The 17,633-nt window shown below is 50.1% G+C and overlaps 1 protein-coding gene across 12 annotated transcripts in view; it reads right to left on the bottom strand.

Annotated features, from left to right (window-relative positions):
- CASK (calcium/calmodulin dependent serine protein kinase) overlaps positions 1 to 17,633 on the bottom strand; it is a 651,701-nt gene that overhangs the window by 480,674 nt on the left and 153,394 nt on the right. The gene's annotated exons all lie outside the window — the stretch shown is intronic.

Consider the following 17,633-nt stretch of genomic DNA (forward strand, 5'->3'; position numbering starts at 1 on the left):
AGACTAGTGGGTTTTCTGAAAATGCTAGCCCCATGCTAATAGATGACCTTTTCCAGGCTTTAATGTTTATTCAATTAATGATTCCTGCCAAACTGTCTGGCTGAAGTGGTATTACAAGCTTTCGTCTGGAGGAGGGATTCAGGAAAACAGACTGGATATGCTGTGCCCACTCACTAAAGCCTAATACATGGTCTGTAAATGTGATGATGTTGTGAACACATGGGGGTGACCTGGTAGTGATACTTAAAGTGGTGGTAAAGGCAAAAGGTTTTTTAGCTTTATGCATTTTTTGTATCAAGATAAAAAGCCTTCTGAATGCAGCAGCCCCCCCTAATACTTACCTGAGCCCCAATTAGATCCAGCAATGTTGCAGGAGTGTCTTGGCTGCCTGGGACTCCCCTCCCTCTTTGACTGAGACAGCAGAGCGGCGCCATTGGCTCCCGCTGTTGTCAAAGTCAGTTGGCCAATAAGGAGAGAAAGGGGCAGGACTGGGGCTCCGGGTCTGAATGGACAATGGGAGCTGCGGCTTGGCTAGGGAAGCCACATAGCAAGATGCTTACTGTGGGGGCACTCAAAAGGAGGGAGGGGCAAGAAGTACCGAAGAGGAGCCCGAGAAGGGGAGGATCTGGGCTGCTCTTTACAATCACTAAGCCCCCCCCCCCCCCCCCCATACAGTAGTAAAATTTCCTTTGAAAATTGTAATTTTAAGAATTTTTTTTTTCACTTTCTAATTGCTAGTGCGGTCAGTTCTTTGTTAGTTTTTGTTCGCAGTGGGGAGAAAATGTTAAGGAGCAGGATGGAAAAGTCTGTGGAACAAAATAATCTAGAACAGCAAAATGGGATTTTTGTACTCACCGTAAAATCCATTTCTCTGAGTTTGACGGACATATCCCTCCATAAATCATAAATACAGGATTATATCACCTTCTGCAGGAGTAGGACTAGGTAGAACAAAATACACTTGGCTACGCCCATGGGCCGTCCTCAGCTGGTATATAACCTCACTCCTTTTAGGGGTGGGTGCTGTGTCTGTCCATGAACTCAGAGAAAGATTTTACAGGGAGTACAAAAAACTGGATTTTTGTCTTGCCATAAAATCCTTTTCTCTGATGTTCATTGACGGACACAGCTTCATATCTTCTTTGACAGATGGGTTATGCTTCTCTTCCTAGGAGTAGGACACTAGGCGGAAAAGGATTAACAAAGCCTAACTACGCCTATAGGGCAGTCCCAGGTGGTATACTTCCACTTCCTGCTCTAGGATCTCAGTTTTGTAACAGTGTCAGAAGAATACATAACCCAACTCCACAGAGGGGTGGGTGTCCGTCAATGAATATCAGAGAAAGGGATTTAACAGTAAGACAAAAATCCAGTTTTCCCTTTCGTTCATTGGCGGACACAGCTTCCGATCTTCTTTGATAGATGGGACTGTCCCAAAGCAGTATCAGCATGAGGGGTGGGAAAAACACGCAATAAACAAAATTCCCAAAAAGGGCTAAACTTAGCCAACCAGGTAAACCAGGAGCTCAACCAGGAACAACTGGAGATCACCTACCAGAAAATAAACACCCTGAAGAGGCAGAAGTCTCTGCCACAGCAGCCTGCAAAACTTTGCGGCCAAAGGCAGTATCTGCAGGTGTGAAAACATCCACTTTGTAGAACTTGGTCAATGTGTGTACAGAGGCCCAGGTGGCTGCTTTGCAAACCTGGACCACCAACGCCTGAAGACGGAAGGCCCAGGAGGCACTAAGCGCCCTCCTGGAATCCCCCCTAACAGGGAAAGGAGGAACCTGACCCTTCACTGAATAGGCCTGAACCACTGTCCGCCTGATCCATCTGGAAATAGTCGCAGCAGATGCAGCCTGCCCTTTACGAGGACCATCCGTAAGAATATACAAGGAATTCGATATTCGAATAGGCTCAGTCGCCATCAAATACACCCTGATGGCCCGGATCACATCCAAAGAATGCAAAGCAACTTCTTTTGGATGCTTTGGCTTAGGACATAATAAAGGCAACACAATGTCTTCATTTAGGTGGAACCCCGAAATGACCATAGGAAGGAACAACTGACAGGGACGGAGCACCACTTTGTCCCTGTGAGCCACCTGGTAAAAGGTGACCGACAGGACAATGCAGCCAGCTCCGAAACCCTGTGTGCAGAAGTGATAACCAACAAGAAAGCCACTTTTTGTGACAAGGTAAGCAGAGGAATTTCACAAATGTTCTCAAAAGGCAGTCTTTGAAGAACCGACAATACCAGATTAAGATCCCACGGAGGCACCAGGGACCGTACCGGAGAACCCACGTGGCAAACTCCCTGCACGAAAGTTTGAACCAAGGCATTTGTGGCCAACGGTCTTTGGAAGAAAAGTGCCAAGGCTGAAATCTGGCCCTTAATGGTGCCCAGGGCCAAACGCTGATCTACACCCCTTTTTATAAACTCCAGCAGACGGATGCCGAAAAGGAACGGGGTGAAACCCCCCCCCCCAGACTCACACTAAATAATATACGACTTGCAAACTCGATGGTAAATCTTCAGAGAAGTAGATTTCCTAGCTTTTAACAGAGTAGGAACCACTGAATCCAACAACCCCCTATCCTTCAATACCTGGCTTTCAGTAGTCAGGCCGTTAAAGCCAGCAACCATAAAGCAGGATGCAGGATCACTCCTTGAGACAGAAGATCTTTTCTGAGAGGAAGGTGCCAAGGGGCATCGGCTACCAGTCTTACCATGCATGTGTACCAGGGCCGACGTGGCCAGTCTTCTAATCGCTGGAATCCCTTCTGCCTCGATTCTGTGCAGAAGTCTCTACAGAAGTTGCAGTGGAGGAAAGGCATTCATTTAGACGATACCGGCCCCAAGGGGCCACCAGAGTGTCTGCCAGAGGATGCTGAGACCTTGCAACAAACCTCGGAACCTTCCGGGTGAGATGAGATGCCAACAGGTCCACATCCGGGGTCCCCCACTGGGGAGACAGTTGTAGGAAACCCTTCAGGGTGAAAGGACAATTTGCCCGGACACAGTGCCTGTCAACTGAGATAGTCTGCCTGCCAATTTTCTACACCTGGAATGTGCACACCAGAGAGGGCTGGAACAGGGCATTCTGCCCACCTTAGAATGCTGTCCACTTCTTTGGCCGCTAGGGCACTTCTGGTGCCCCTTGGTGATTGATATATGCCACAGCCGCGGCGTTGTCCAATTGAATCCTTACCGGACACCCCTGCAGATCTGTCAACTAGGACAGGCTTGATCGCTGGAATTTCCAGGATGTTGATCGGCAGACTGGACTCCTCCCGAGACCAGAAGCCTCGGGCTGATTCCGTGCCCAGGACACCTCCTCACCCGGACCAGCCTGGCGTCTATGGTAACCACTGTCCAGAACAGGGGGAGAATAAAGACTTCCCTTGTTGAAGCACAGGGGAGTAGAGCCACCAAAGCAGAGATCCTCTCGCACCCAGACTCAACAGGATCAGATTATCCAGGGACTGTGGATTCTTGTCCCATTTGGTTTGAATTTCCTTTTGCAGAAGTCTGGTATGGAACTGAGCAAATGGAACAGCCCTTCCAAGGTGGAAACTATCAGGCCCAGCACCTGCATGCAAGTTCTGAGAGACGACCAGCGATTGGACAACAGGAGCCAAATCGCATGCTGCAATTTCAAGAGTTTCATTTCTGGGAGAAACACCCGGGCTGAGGCTTAATCCAGAGTCAGCCCCAGGAAGTAAACTTGTTGGACGGGGTCAAGGCTGACTTTTGAAAATTCAGAGTCCAGCCCAACTCCTGCAGAGTTCGCACAGTGCTGTCCAGATCTTCCTTCAGGACAGACGATGACTCCGCCCTCAGAAGACTGTCCAGGTACCCCAGTACCGAAATCCCCTGCTGCCTCAGAAAGACTAACATTGGGGCCAACACTTTTGTGAACATCCGAGGAGCTGAGGCAAGACCAAATGGTAAGGCCACAAACTGATAATGCTCCTCGCCTATGACAAAACAAAGAAAAACGCTAATGCCGATATAGATTGGAATATGAAGGTAAGCGTCCTTGATATTGATGGAGGCCAGAAAGTCGCCTTGATGAAGGGAATCCAAAACTGTGTGAACGGATTCCATTCAGAATTTCTAAACCCGCACAAAGTTGTTCAGGGCCTTGAGATCCAGGATTGGGCTAACCTTCCCCTCCTTCCTGAGGACCGTAAAGAAAAAAGTTCAGACTCTGGAACTGGTACTATGACACCTTGCGACAACAAATCCTGCATTGCTCCCAGAAAGGCCTTGAAGACGATCCGAAGACAGACACAGATTGGAAGGGAAGAACCTTGCCGAGGGCAAGGATAGAAACTCGATCTTGTAACCACACCGAATCAACTCGAGTACCCATTTGTCTTGGATGAACGAGGTCCATGGGTCCGGAAAGAAACAAAGACATCCCCCCACCCCTAGTAATGGTGCGGGCATCCCTTCAGGCGGAGGATGGCTTATCCACGACACCAGAGCTGTCTTAGACTTACCACCTCAGGGTTTCTTGGAACCCCCTGCGAAAGACCAGGAGGATTTAGAACCCTTGTCCTTGCGACCCTGTGGGATGAAAGGGCCCGCTTGTGAGCTGAAAAGACAGGGCCACATTTGCGGCGAGGGAAGTAGGGTGCTCTTGCCCCTGTGAGACCCTTCATGAACTCTTCCATGGAGGCTCCGAACAAGCTGTCCCACACAAAGGAGAGACCCGTCAGCACCTTTTTGAAAGCCTGGCCCGTAGACCAGCATTTCAACCAGATAATGCGGTGCAAGGTCACCGCGTCACCGACTCCCTGTACTGTACTGTAACCCCTGTATCAACTGGTCCGCCAGCTTCGTCAGTTCATGATGGTGCCGACGTGAAAAATCCTGGAGTAAAAGCTTCGCTCACCCCGTCAAGGTCTGGGAGACCAAGGTTATAGCAAACACCGGCCTTAGGATTAAACCTACCACAGTAAAAAGATTGCAGCTCTGTCAGTTTCTGTAAAACTCCTTAAAAGGATATCTCCCAGCGAAATGCTTAGGTATCCTCGACCATGCGTTTTGGGGACCCCTACAGAATAGCGTCAATCTCATCAAAATAGGCAGGAAATTGGGGGAACACCTTAGTCACCCTGGATGGTCTGCAGGTGCCAAAATACACCAGTGCAGCCGATGCAGCATCCGCTGTGTCCTTCATTTTTCTAGTTTCTAGCACACTGATACAATCCGTGCCTCCACAAGCACCTTTTCATGCGCAGAGGTAGTGGAAGAGGAATTATTTTCACTATCCGAGCACTCAAGTGCGTAGACGCCGACCCCGTGGGGTGACTCGCGTCCGCAGTGGCCAAATAAGCCTCAGAATCTGAGGCGGCAGAGGAAACAGGTGAAAGCGGAGGATGCCTTTTACCAGGTCTCATTTGTAAGACCATGTCCACTTTAGACACTAGAGACTGCAGGGCTGCCGTCATGGCTGCCATTGCAGAGTGGGACCCTGAGGGTCCCCCTCCCCCCCCTCAGAGCGGGTCAGGACACGTGTTCTAGAGGCTCCATGACACCCTGGGACCGGCAGTAAAAACTAGTGTAAAATTGTCAGACAAGCTGTGAACACCCCCCCCCCCCACTGCTGTCTCCCATGGTACCACAGGTCCCAGCAACACTGCAATAGCAGAGGAGGCAGGGAGATACCGCCCCAGGACTCACCACCAAACGTATCTCAGCAGGGAGAAGGAAGAGGAGGGGAAGAGCTCCAACAGCCTACAGCACGCCAATCCAAAAGAAGAGGAAATGGCTGGTGCTGTAACTAGAGGCCGCCCGCCAAGCACCGCTTCATGTGGCTTCAAGAAAATGGCTGCCACATTACCTATGGGAAACCACCAAAAACATGGCCGCCGATCTCCAGGAAAATGGCCGCCAAGCTGCAGCACCTGGGGAACACTAAGTGTTCGCACAAAAAATTCTGAAAAACACTGTAAAAATTCCACCACCGCTGTACCTATGGTACTACAGGTCCCAGGACACGTTCTAGCAGGAGGAGGAAATCTCATACAACCCCAGGGACTCCCCACCACCGCTTGCAGGGGGAGAGAGAAGTGCCAAGCTGCTTTCTCCATGCCTTTTAGAAAGGAAGAAGAGCCTGCCGTGCCGCCGCTAGAGGCCCACCGCCGAGCACCGCTCCTGTGGCTACAAGAAAATGTCAGCCGATAGACTTCAATGGAAAACTATGAAAAAATGGCTGCCGGGCTCCCATACAGTCAGCTATGGGAAAATTGTGGCACCAGGCGGCGGGAGCGTGCCTCGCTGGACCCCAGGACCATTTCTGGCAGCAAGGGGGGCCTAGCTGAAGACCCCCCACCAGGGCATATGCACACCGTGCCACAAAAGGAGCCGTAGCTGCGTGCTCCCACCCCCTTCCAGCCACAGCTCCCCACACTACCAGCACAGCCACCTCAGCCATGGGGCCAGTGGAACGGGGGAGAGTTAGCACAGGTGACCCTCTAACGAGGATGGGGTGCCAGTAAGGTCGGAAGGACACAGGAGGGACCGACCAACCCAGGAAATGGGCCCACGTCCACCCGGGATTTCCCAAAGGAGGGAGGGGGACACTACTCACCAAACCTTCGGAACCAGATGGGCACCACTCTAGGCAGATCACCTCCCCATCACGGAATGAGGAGTGCTGTGAGCCAGAGGTACCCTGTGACTCAGGCCGCAACCCGGTCGTGTGCATCCTCGCGAGGTAATTTACTCGGCGGGCAGCCCCTGCCCTGTGGGGGCTATGTCGCGGCTGACAGAGCGGGGAGCTACAGTCTACATGCGCTCCCTGCCCAGACTAGGGGGATCGTAAGGATCTAGGATATCCAGTGCATCACCCAGTCCGGCAGTTGACTGTAGTTCTCACAGGAACAGACTTGATTGTAGAAGGAAAGAAAAAAAAAAAAAAACACAAAAGGAAAAAAGCTCAGTTTAAAAAGGAAAAAAGCTCAGTTTAAAAAGGAAAAAAGCTCAGTTTAAAAAGGAAAAAAGCTCAGTTTAAAAAGGAAAAAATGCTAGGACCAGAGATCCCACGCAAGGAGCTAGGTCCTTACTCCTGACCAGGCAGAAAAAAAACAGATCCTATAGCAGGAAGTGGAAGTATACCCCCTGATACTCTCTAGGGGCATATACCCCATGATACTCCTATGAAGAGCAGCATAACCCAACTGTCAATGAAGATATGAAGCTGTGTCCGTCAATGAACGAAAGAGAAAGTACATTTTTTTCCTACCAGGATTTTACTCTTGTGCACGACCAGATGTAGCTGCATGTCGAGACCAGAATTCTGATCTTTCCAGTAGCAAACAAGCCTAAAGTGAAGTGTTGAAATATTTCTTAAATCCTTAGTTACACAATTTATAGTTTTGTACTGTAGATTAATGCATAGTTACATAGTTAGTCAGGTTGAAAAAAAAGACAAGTCCATCTGGCTCAACCAATAAAAAACAAACAGCAAAGAAAACCCAACTATGCAATCCCATATACACAGTTGATCCAGAGGAAAGCCAAAAAACCCCAGCAAAGCATGAACTAATTTGCTACAGCATGGGAAAAAATTCCTTCCTGATCCCCCGAGAGGCAACAGGATATTCCCCGGATCAACTTTACCTATAAATATTAGTACACATTTATATTATGTACCATTTATATTATGTACACTTAGGAAAAATCCTGTTTGTCACTGTCAAAAATGCTTCTCCCTGCCCGTCAGGAGCAAGAGCAGCGCAGTATAATTTACAGCACCACTCTGTGCCAGAAGTGACTCCCGTGTGCATGCGCAGAAGTGATGTCATCACAGCACACCCATTCAAGTGGCTGAACAGAGCAAACCCAGAAAACACCAGAAGATGGAAACGCCCATGAACATCAGGAGCTTTAACAGTGCATCGTTGGAGGGCATAATTCGACAGACAAGTATGCCATACTGTGCTATTATGTGATGCATACTAGCACACTATGTCATAAAGCTCCTAGGGGCCCGATTTATTTTTAAAAAATATAATGGAGTCTCATTCTCCTTTAACATGGTTGTAAACCTCAGACATGACATATGAACAAGGAATATCCCCCCCTACATTGTGTACTTGTCTCAATTAAGAACACTAAGTGTCCTTTCTGTCTGCTGTCTCGTCCCTCAGTTATCTGCAGGAGTCACTTCTGACAAGCTTTCCTGACACCAGGAGAAAAAAATTGGATTTTTGTCATACCGTAAAATCCATTTCTCTGATGTTCATTTAGCGGACACCGCTACAGATCGTTATACTGATCCCTACAGGAGTAGGACACTAGGCAGAAAAAAAGCTTGACTAAGACTATGGGCACTCAGTTTTGTTACAAGCAGTGTGAGAACAAAGTCCACTCCACAGAGGGGTGGGTGCTGTGTATGAACATCAGAGAAATGGATTTTACGGTAAGACAAAAATCCCATTTTCTTAATCGTTCATTGATGGACACAGATGGACACAGATGGACACAGATCCTGGTCTTCTTAACCATTGGCACGTCCCACAGCAGTTCTCAACATAAGGGGTGGGAACAGCAGAAAAAAAATCCCCAAGGCTAAACCATGGCAAACCAAGTAATATGGAGCTCAACCAAGAACTGGAGCTCACCTGAAAAAAAAAAAAAAAAAAAAAAAACACAATACACCCTCAAACAGGACCAGGTCCTCTAAACAGCAGCCTGCAAAACCTTGCAGCCAAAAGGAAGCATCCGCAGATGCCAACACATCCACTTTATAAAATTTTTGTAAAAAGGTGTGCACTGATGACCAGTTAGCCACCTTGCAAACCTGCATCACTGATGCCTGATGACGGAAAGCCCAGGAGGCACTAAGCGCCCCAGTAGAGAGCCCCACTACAGGGAAAGGAGGAGCCTGAACCTTAAATGAATAGGCTTGAAACACGTCTATCTGATCCATCCGGAAATGGTTGCAGCAGAAGCGACAAAAACCCTTCCGAGGTCCGTCCGTGAGCACAAATAGTGAGTGACTTCCTAAAAGCTGCCAGGTACACCCTAATTGCCCAAACGACATCCAAGGAACGCAAGGCAATTTCCTTAGGATGTTTTGGCATGAGACCCAAGGAAGGCAACAAAATGTCTTCATTCAAATAAAAATCAGAGACAACCTTTGGAAAGAACTGTGGACAGGGGCGAAGAACCACCTTATCTCTGAACCACCACGTAAGCTGAACGACAAGACAATGCCGCCAGCTCTGACACCCTGCACGCATAAGTGATTTCCACCAAAAAGGCCACCTTCTGGGATATCGTAAGCAGGGGAACCTCCCTAAAGATTTTCAAAAGGTTTCTAGAGGACTGAAAGCACCAAATTGAGGTCCCAAGGCAGCATTGAAGACCGCACTGGAGGAGCCAAGTGTCAAACTCCCTGGATAAAATTACTGACCAAGGAAAGTGTGGCCAAAGTTCATTAAAAGAAGACTGCCAAGGCAGAGACCTGGCCCTTCATAGTACTTAAGGCCAGGTGATGCTCAACCCCCCCGTTGGAGGAAGGTCAAGATCCGAGCACTTAGAAGAAGCGAGGATGAACCCCAAGAGACTCACACTACGCAATGTACGACTTCCACGTACGATGGTAGATGTTCCTAGAGGTAGATTTTCTAGCTTTCAACAGCGTAGGAATCACTGAATCAGACAAATTTCTATCTTTCAGCACCTAGCTTTCAACAGCCAAGCCATTAAAAGCCAGCGCCTGCAAAGCAGGATGGAAGATTGGCCATTGGGACAGCATATGTTCCCTGAGAGGTAGTCTCCAAAGAACATCGGTGACCATCAGGGAGGCCAGTCTGGAGCCACTAAGATGCCCGGAATCCCTTCTGCCTCGATCCTTCGCAGAAGTCTTGAGAGGGGAAAGGCATAAATGAGACAATACTGACCCCACGGGGCCACCAGCGCGAGGTTCCCGAGATCATGCCACAAATCTCGGCACCTCCCTGTTGAGAAGAGAGGCCAACAGGTCCACCTCGGGAGTACCCCACCGGAGGCACAACTAATGAAACACCTCCGGATGAAGTGACTATTCCCCCTGGTCCAACGCCTGTTGACTGAGGTAATCTGCCTGCCAATTTTCCACCCCCTGAATGTGTACAGCAGAGATGGCTGGAAGGAAATTCTTTCCACCTAAGAATTACGGCTACTTCCTGAGCCGCCAAGACACTTATTGTGCCCCCTTGGTGATTGACATAGGCTACAGCCGTGGTATTGTCCTACTGAATTCGTAACGGACACGCTTAAAAACGACCCGTCCAATGATCCAAAGTCTGATCGCTCGGGGCTCCAGTACATTGATCGGCAGTCTGGAGTTTTCCAGTGTCCAGACACCCTGAGTAGAATCTTTTCGGAGGATGCCTTCCCACCCGGACAGGCTGGCACCCATGGTGACCACTGTCCAGTACAGGGGGAGAAGGGATTTGCCCTGGCGAAGTGCCGTAGAACGAAGCCACCAGTTCAGGGACCCTCTCGTACCCTGGCTCAGACCGGTCAGATTGTCTATAGATTGTGGATTCTTATCCCATTTGACCAGAATCTTTCTTTGCAGAGAACTGTGTAAACGAACATTAGGCCCAGTACCGCATGCAAGTCCGAAGGGATGACCGTCTGCTGGACAACAGAAGTTGCATTGCTTCCTGGAGTTTCTCCAGAGAAAGGAACACTCTGGCTCAGACCGAGATAGTCCAAATTTGTGGACGGAACAAGAGCTGACTTCTGAAGGTTCAGAATCCAACCAAACTCCCTCAGAATTCGCAGAGTAATCTCCAAGTTGTCCACCAGAGCAGTCAGACTCTGCTCGTAGCAGAAGATCATCCAGGTACCTCAGAACCGCAATCCCTCGCTGACACAACAATGCCAGCACCGGGGCCAACACTTGTAAAGACTCGAGGAGCGGAGGCATAACCAAAGGGTAATGCCACAAACCGCTAATGCTCCTCTCTCGCGGCAAAGCGGAGAAAGCGCTGGTGACCAACCCATATTGGAATATGAAATTAAGCGTCCAAGATGTCGATATAAGCAAGAAGATCCCCTTGATTCAGGGAAGCCACTACCGTGCGAATGGACTCCATTTGGAACTTCTGCACCCCGCACAAAGAAGTTTAGCACCTTGAGGTCCAGAATTGGACGCACCTTGCCCTTCCTCCTGGGGACTGTAAACCAGTTTAAAAAAAAAACCCTGAAAACGTTCCGAAGTCAGACCTGGGACAATCACCCCTTGGCTCAACAAGTCTTGAACTGCCCCAACGAGACCCCGTAGATCGTCTGGGGACAGGCACAAGTTGGAGGGAAAAAAAATAATTTTTGTAAGAACTTACCGTAAAAGTCCTCTGACAGTCGCCGCCCACTCATACAATCTGCACGTCTGGGTAATGGCCTTCTCCACAGGAGTAAGCTAGGCAGAAGATTGTTAGAATATTCACAAAACTTTGTATAGACACACCTACAGGGGGGCTGTCCCTATGGTCAATACCCCCAGCTAGCATCATTCCCAATTCAGTTTGGTAGCAAGCAGTATAGAGATCCACGAACCCCAAAAGAGGGGTGGGGGGGCGACTGTCAGAGGACTCAGAGAAAATAATTTTTCGGTAAGTTCTTACAAAAATTCTATTTTCTCTTACGTCCTCTGACAGTCGCCACCCACTCATACAATCTGCACGTCCGGGATGTCCCACAGCAGTGTAGATGTGAGGGGTGGGAAAACGTAACTGTCAAGAAAGGCAACGCAGCACCAGGTCAGAGAAAAGAACCTTTTCTGAACCAGAAAGGTAAACACTGGGCAACAAGAAAGCTAAACAGAAGCGATAGCCCAGGAAAGCAAAACCAAAAAAGGGAAAAAACCCCAACAGGAGGAGACAGGCCAAAAACTACCCTGTCTCCCCTAAGGCACTGCCGCATTTAAAACTTTGCGGCCAAAAGAGGCATTCGTTGATGCCAGGACATCAAGTTTGTAAGATTTTGTAAAGGTATGCACGGACGACCAGGTCGCCGTTTTGCACACCTGAGTCACTGACGCCTGATGGCGGAAGGCCCAAGACGCACTAATCGCTCTGGTAGAGTGCGCTGTGACATCGAAAGGAGGAACCTGATCCCTAATCGAATAGGCCTGCACAATCGTCTGCCTGATCCATTTTTAAATGGTTGCCGCAGACGCAGCCGTACCCTTCCAAGGTCCTTCAGGAAGGACAAAAAGACAATCTGACTTTCTGAAGTATTCAGTAGACGACAGGTAAACCCTGATGGCCCGTACCACATCCAAGGAATGTAAGGCAAACTCCTTAGGATGCTTAGGCTTCGCACACAGCGAAGGTAAGACAATGTCCTCGTTGATCGCAGATCTGATCGCCACCAGAAAGGCCACTTTCCACGACAGCCCTGGCAGAGAAATCTCCAAGATATTCTCAAAGGGAGGACGTTGCAAAACAGACAGAACCAAATTCAGATCCCAAGGAGGCAAGGGTGCCCTAGCAAGATGACGCACCCCTTGAATGAAGGTGCGGATCAAGGAATTTGACGCCAAAGGGCGCTGAAAAAGAATGGCCAGTGAAGACAACTGGCCCTTAATAGTGGTCAGCGCAAGACGCTGCTCCACACCAGTTTGCAGGAAAGCCAACACTCTCGCCACCGAAAAAGGAGCGTGGATGGAACCCCTGCAACTCGCACCAGGCGAAATAAGCCTTCCAGGTACGATAATAAATCTTACCTGAGGAGGCCTTCCTAGCCTTGAGCAAGGTAGGAATGACCGCCGACGAGAGACCTCTGTCTCTCAAGACCTGGCTTTCAACAGCCACGCCGTCAAAGCCAGCGACTAAAGCAGGATGGAAGATCGGCCCTTGAGACAGAAGATCGTCTCTTAGCGGGAGCCGCCAGGGAGGCTCGACGACCAGTTGCATGATGTCCGCATACCAAAACCGGCACAGCCAGTCTGGGGCCACCAGAATCACCAACCTCGGTTCCGAGACCAACCTGCGAAAGAATCTGGACAACAACTGAATCGGGGGAAATGCATAAATCAGCCGATTCCAAGGCACCACCAATGCGTCCGAGGCATCCGCCAGAGGGTCGCGCGTTCGTGCCACGAACCTTCCAACCTTGTTGTTAAGACGAGACGCGAACAGATCCACGTCCGGGGATCCCCACCGCGCACACAGCATCTGAAACACCTACGGGTGTACGGACCATTCCCCTTGGTCCAGGGTCTAGCGACTCAGATAGTCCGCCTGCCAGTTCTCCACACCTGGAATGTGAACTGCCGAAATCACCGGGACCTGCGTCTCGGCCCAGGACAGAATTTCGGCCACCTCCTTGGCCACCCAGGCACTCCTGGTGCCCCCTTGGTGATTGAAGTAAGCCACTGCAGTTGCGTTGTCCATCTGCACACGCACTGGGCAGCCACGAAGACGATCCGACCAACGGAGCAAACAGAACTTGATTGCCCGCAGTTCCAAGACATTTATCGGCAGGGAGGATTCCCCCTCCGACCAAGTGCCCTGGGCAGACAACTAGCCCAGAACTCCACCCCAGCCCGACAGGCTGGTGTCCGTGGGGACCACAGTCCATAGCAACGGACGAAAGGACTTGTCTTCCTTCAGAGCTGGAGACTGGAGCCACCACAGGAGATCCGATCTGACTTGGGGGCTCAAAGAAATCCTCCGTTCCAAAGATTGAGGATGTCTGTCCTACCGGACCAGAATCTCTGCTTGAAGAGATCTCGTGTGAAACTGTGCAAATGGGATCGCCTCAAAAGCCGACACCATCAAACCCAGGGACTGCATGCAGGTCCGATGCGAGGAGAACTCTTTGTCCCTGAGGGACCTGACCTCGTCCTGCAGGATCTGCAGCTTGTCCCCTAGAAGAAAGACCTTCGCCTGGGTGGAGTCCAGAATCATCCCCAGGTAAGGGAGGCGAACAGAAGGGGACAAAGTCGACTTCTGAAAATTGATGGTCCACCCGAACTCCTGGAGCGCCTGAACAGTGATCGACAGATTGCGCAAAAAAGTGGCACTGGAGCTTGACCTTAATAGGAGATCGTCCAGGTAACCGAGGATGACAGGAGCCAAAACCTTGGTAAAAACCCTTGGAGCGAAGCGAGGCCGAAAGGCAACGCCACAAACTGATAATGCTCCTCCGCTATTGCGAATCGGAGGTACCTCTGATGACCCTCGTAAATAGGGATGTGTAAATACGCATCCTTGTGGTCGATGGACGCCAGGAAATCCCCTGGACTCAGGGATGCCACCACCGACCGGATGGACTCCATTCGGAACTTCTGAACCCGCAGAAAGCGGTTTAGAAACTAAGTCCAGAATCGGACGCACCTTGCCCTCCTTTCTGGGCACTGTGAACAGATTTGAGTAAAAGCCCCGAAATCTGTCCCACTGTAGAACCGGGACAACCACCCATTGGGCGAGGAGATCCTGAACCACCCGATGGAGATCTCGGAAATGAAGATTTGAGGGAAAGAATCTGTCTGCTGGGCGTGATCAAAACTCGATCATGTACCCTGACCGAATGAGTTCTTGAACCCACCTGTCCTGAATGTTGGCCAGCCAAGGTTCGGGAAAATAGCGCAGAACTCCCCCCACCACTGAAACGGGTGAGGGCGCCCCTTCAGGTCGAATCGGACTGAGCCGCTGTGCCAGCGCGGGCGGCTTTTGACTTGCCCGCCCAAGGATTCTTCTGGCCACTAGAGGCCTTGAAGGACTTGCCTTTGTCTTGTGCCTTGTCCGTGGCAACCAAATCTGGCTCTGAATCAGAAGACTGAGAGGGCATAGGCCTTTGCTTATAAGCCCGGTCAGACAACAAATCCACTTTTGACGCTAAAGTCGCAAGTGCAGCAGTAAGTGAGACTATAGCAGAGGATTCAGGAGAACCTGAACCCTCCACCAGATCTGGGGGGGAATTTGCTATCCTGGGACTCCATAATAGCAATTTTATTTTAAATGACACTGGCCCTTTAAAAATCGGTGATTCCCACGGTCCCCACCGCAAATGGAGAGCAAGTCCTGTGCTACAGGAAACTGCTATAAAATGAATGCTAGCAGGAATGCAGGCCAGGGAATACAATAAAAGCCCCCCACAGTGTGCTATACTGACCCCACACTGCTAAACGATCTGAAGGTGATGAAAGAGGAAGTGACCTCACGCCTCTAGAGGCAGAAAGAGCCCTGAGCCACAAAAAAAAAGGGTTGCCAATGCAAGTCTATGGGAAAAGCTCTGGGAAAATGGCCGCTGTCCACATAAGGACATTTTACCCACACTAAAGATGGCGCCTGATCGGCGCCAACATCATAGTAGAAAATGGCTGCTGCCCTCACTATGAGGCCAAACAGCCTGGCCACACCTAAAATGGCGGCCACGCATTTTCGTGCCGATTGCAGCCCCCACACACCATGTACGGTTTTCCAAATACTGTAGATGCACAAACACCTCACAGAACCCATACCGAACTGCCGTCCCCATAAAAAACAGAGAGCCCATACACACCCCGACAGACATGGTCAGAGACAGAGGGGTAGCATGGTACTCACCGGTCCAACGAAAATGTGGGTACCACTCTGCAACAGGAAGCCTCCCACCCTGAGTGGGGGTGCCGTCAGCCGAAGGGGACGCTAGCAATTCGCAGGCGTACCGCGGTTGAGACAACCCAGCGAAGACAGCGACTTCGCAGGCTCGACCCTGGAGTCAGGGACATAGTCGTTTGCGAGGCCTGGTCGTACCATAACCTACTAACACTCGATGGCAGGCTGGGATTCCTTAAGGCTCTAAAATAACCAGTGCGATTCCCAGCTCCGCAAACACTGTAGTCTTCCGAAGTCCGACAAACTAAGCGCAGGAACAAAGAAAAAGCTATCTTTTAAAAGAAAAAATACTTTTCCAGAGAGAAAACATAAAAAGAAGAAAAAAGTTGAGACCGCAGCCCCAGCCAGGGAAAAGCCAGCCTACTCCTAAGCTAGGCAGCAGCAAACTGAATTGGGAATGATGCTAGCTGGGGGTATTGACCATAGGGACAGACCCCTGTAGGTGTGTCTATACAAAGTTTTGTGAATATTCTAACAAAATCTTCTGCGTAGCTTACTCCTGTGGAGAAGGCCAATACCCAGACGTGCAGATTTTATGAGTGGGCAGTGACTGTAGAGGACGTAAGAGAAAAACCCTTTCGGAGGGTAAGAAAGAAACTCGATCTTGTAGCCGGACCGTATGACTTCGTGGACCCACTTGTCCTGTCTGTACCTAGGAGGTCCATGGGTCCAGAAACCAGCAAAGAAATCCCCCCACCCAACAGAGGGGTGAGGGCTGCCCTTTATGCTGAGGGAGCCTTGACCGAAGGTCTGGACAAGCCTGCTCTTGGCTTGCCAGACCAGGTTGGTCTGGATCCTCCTCTGGAGGCCCTGAAGGTTTTTGATACCTTGTCTTGAGACCCTGAGAGACGAAAAAAACTTCTTATGAGCCTAGATGGGCCACGTCTACGATGGGGCTCCTTGTCCTTACTAGCCTGCGGAAGAAAGGTACTTTCCCCCCTATGAAACCCTTAATGATGTCATGCAGGGAAGCTCCAAACAGGTGATCGCCTAGGAAGGGGAGATCAGACAAGGCCTTCTTAGAAGTCTGATCCACAGACCAGCATTTAGGCCAAACAACAGGCCCAAGGACCACTGCTGAGACAGCCTAGCAAACAGAGGAGCCACATCCAAAGAGGCATCACAGAGATTGCAGCCCCTGGACCAACTGGTCCACCAGCTCAGCAAAGGCAGGGGAAGCTGCTCCCCCTCCAGGTCCCGGCATAAAAGCTTGGCCCACTCCGCCACACCCCCCCTGTCCAGTGGGGCTATGTCGTGGCCGACGTAGTGCGGAGCTGAGGACTCCGCTCGCGCTCACGCTCACACTCGCTGCCCGGACTTGAGTGACCCCTGGATTTAAAAAAAAATATTCAGGCCGTCACCCAGTCCAGCAGTTGATTGTAGATTCTCGCAGGAAAAATGGACAAATCCATTAAAAAGGAAAAAATTGCCAGGACCAAAGATCCCAGCAAGGAACTAGGTCCCTACTTCTGACTAGGCAGAAAAAAATAAAAAATAAACTGAGTTCCTATAGCGAGAGTGGGAGTGTACCCCCAGGGACTGCCCATAGGCATTCTGCCTAGTGTCTACTTCTGTAGGGGGTAGTATAACCCAATGGTTAAGAAGATCAGGAGCTGCTTCCGTCAATGAACGATAGAGAAATGGTGAGAGAGGAGGAATCTGATTGACAGCCTCAGCTCTGTTCCTGTGTGAATGAGCTCTGCAGATTGTGACCGTAATTCTCCAAACTATTTTTTTCCTGAACTCAGACAAGCTTTAAATATTCAGCACTTTGAACAGATGTAGAGAAGAGAGCTGTAGATTGACAGATACAACTTATATCACCTGAGGACAGTTACTTCACTGGGTAACCACTTCCCGCGCATCAACGTAGCTCTATGTGGGCTCGGAGAAGTGGTTGTACCAGGGTGATGCCTGCAGCTAGAGGCATCATCCCGGTACCATATTTTAGGGCCGGCGGTCGGCTTTCAGGTGATAAGGGCTGATGTGTCTTGGGAGGCACCTGGCTAATA

This window comes from Pelophylax lessonae (genome assembly GCF_965119305.1).
Source record: "Pelophylax lessonae genome assembly, chromosome: 2".
NCBI lineage: Eukaryota > Metazoa > Chordata > Amphibia > Anura > Ranidae > Pelophylax > Pelophylax lessonae.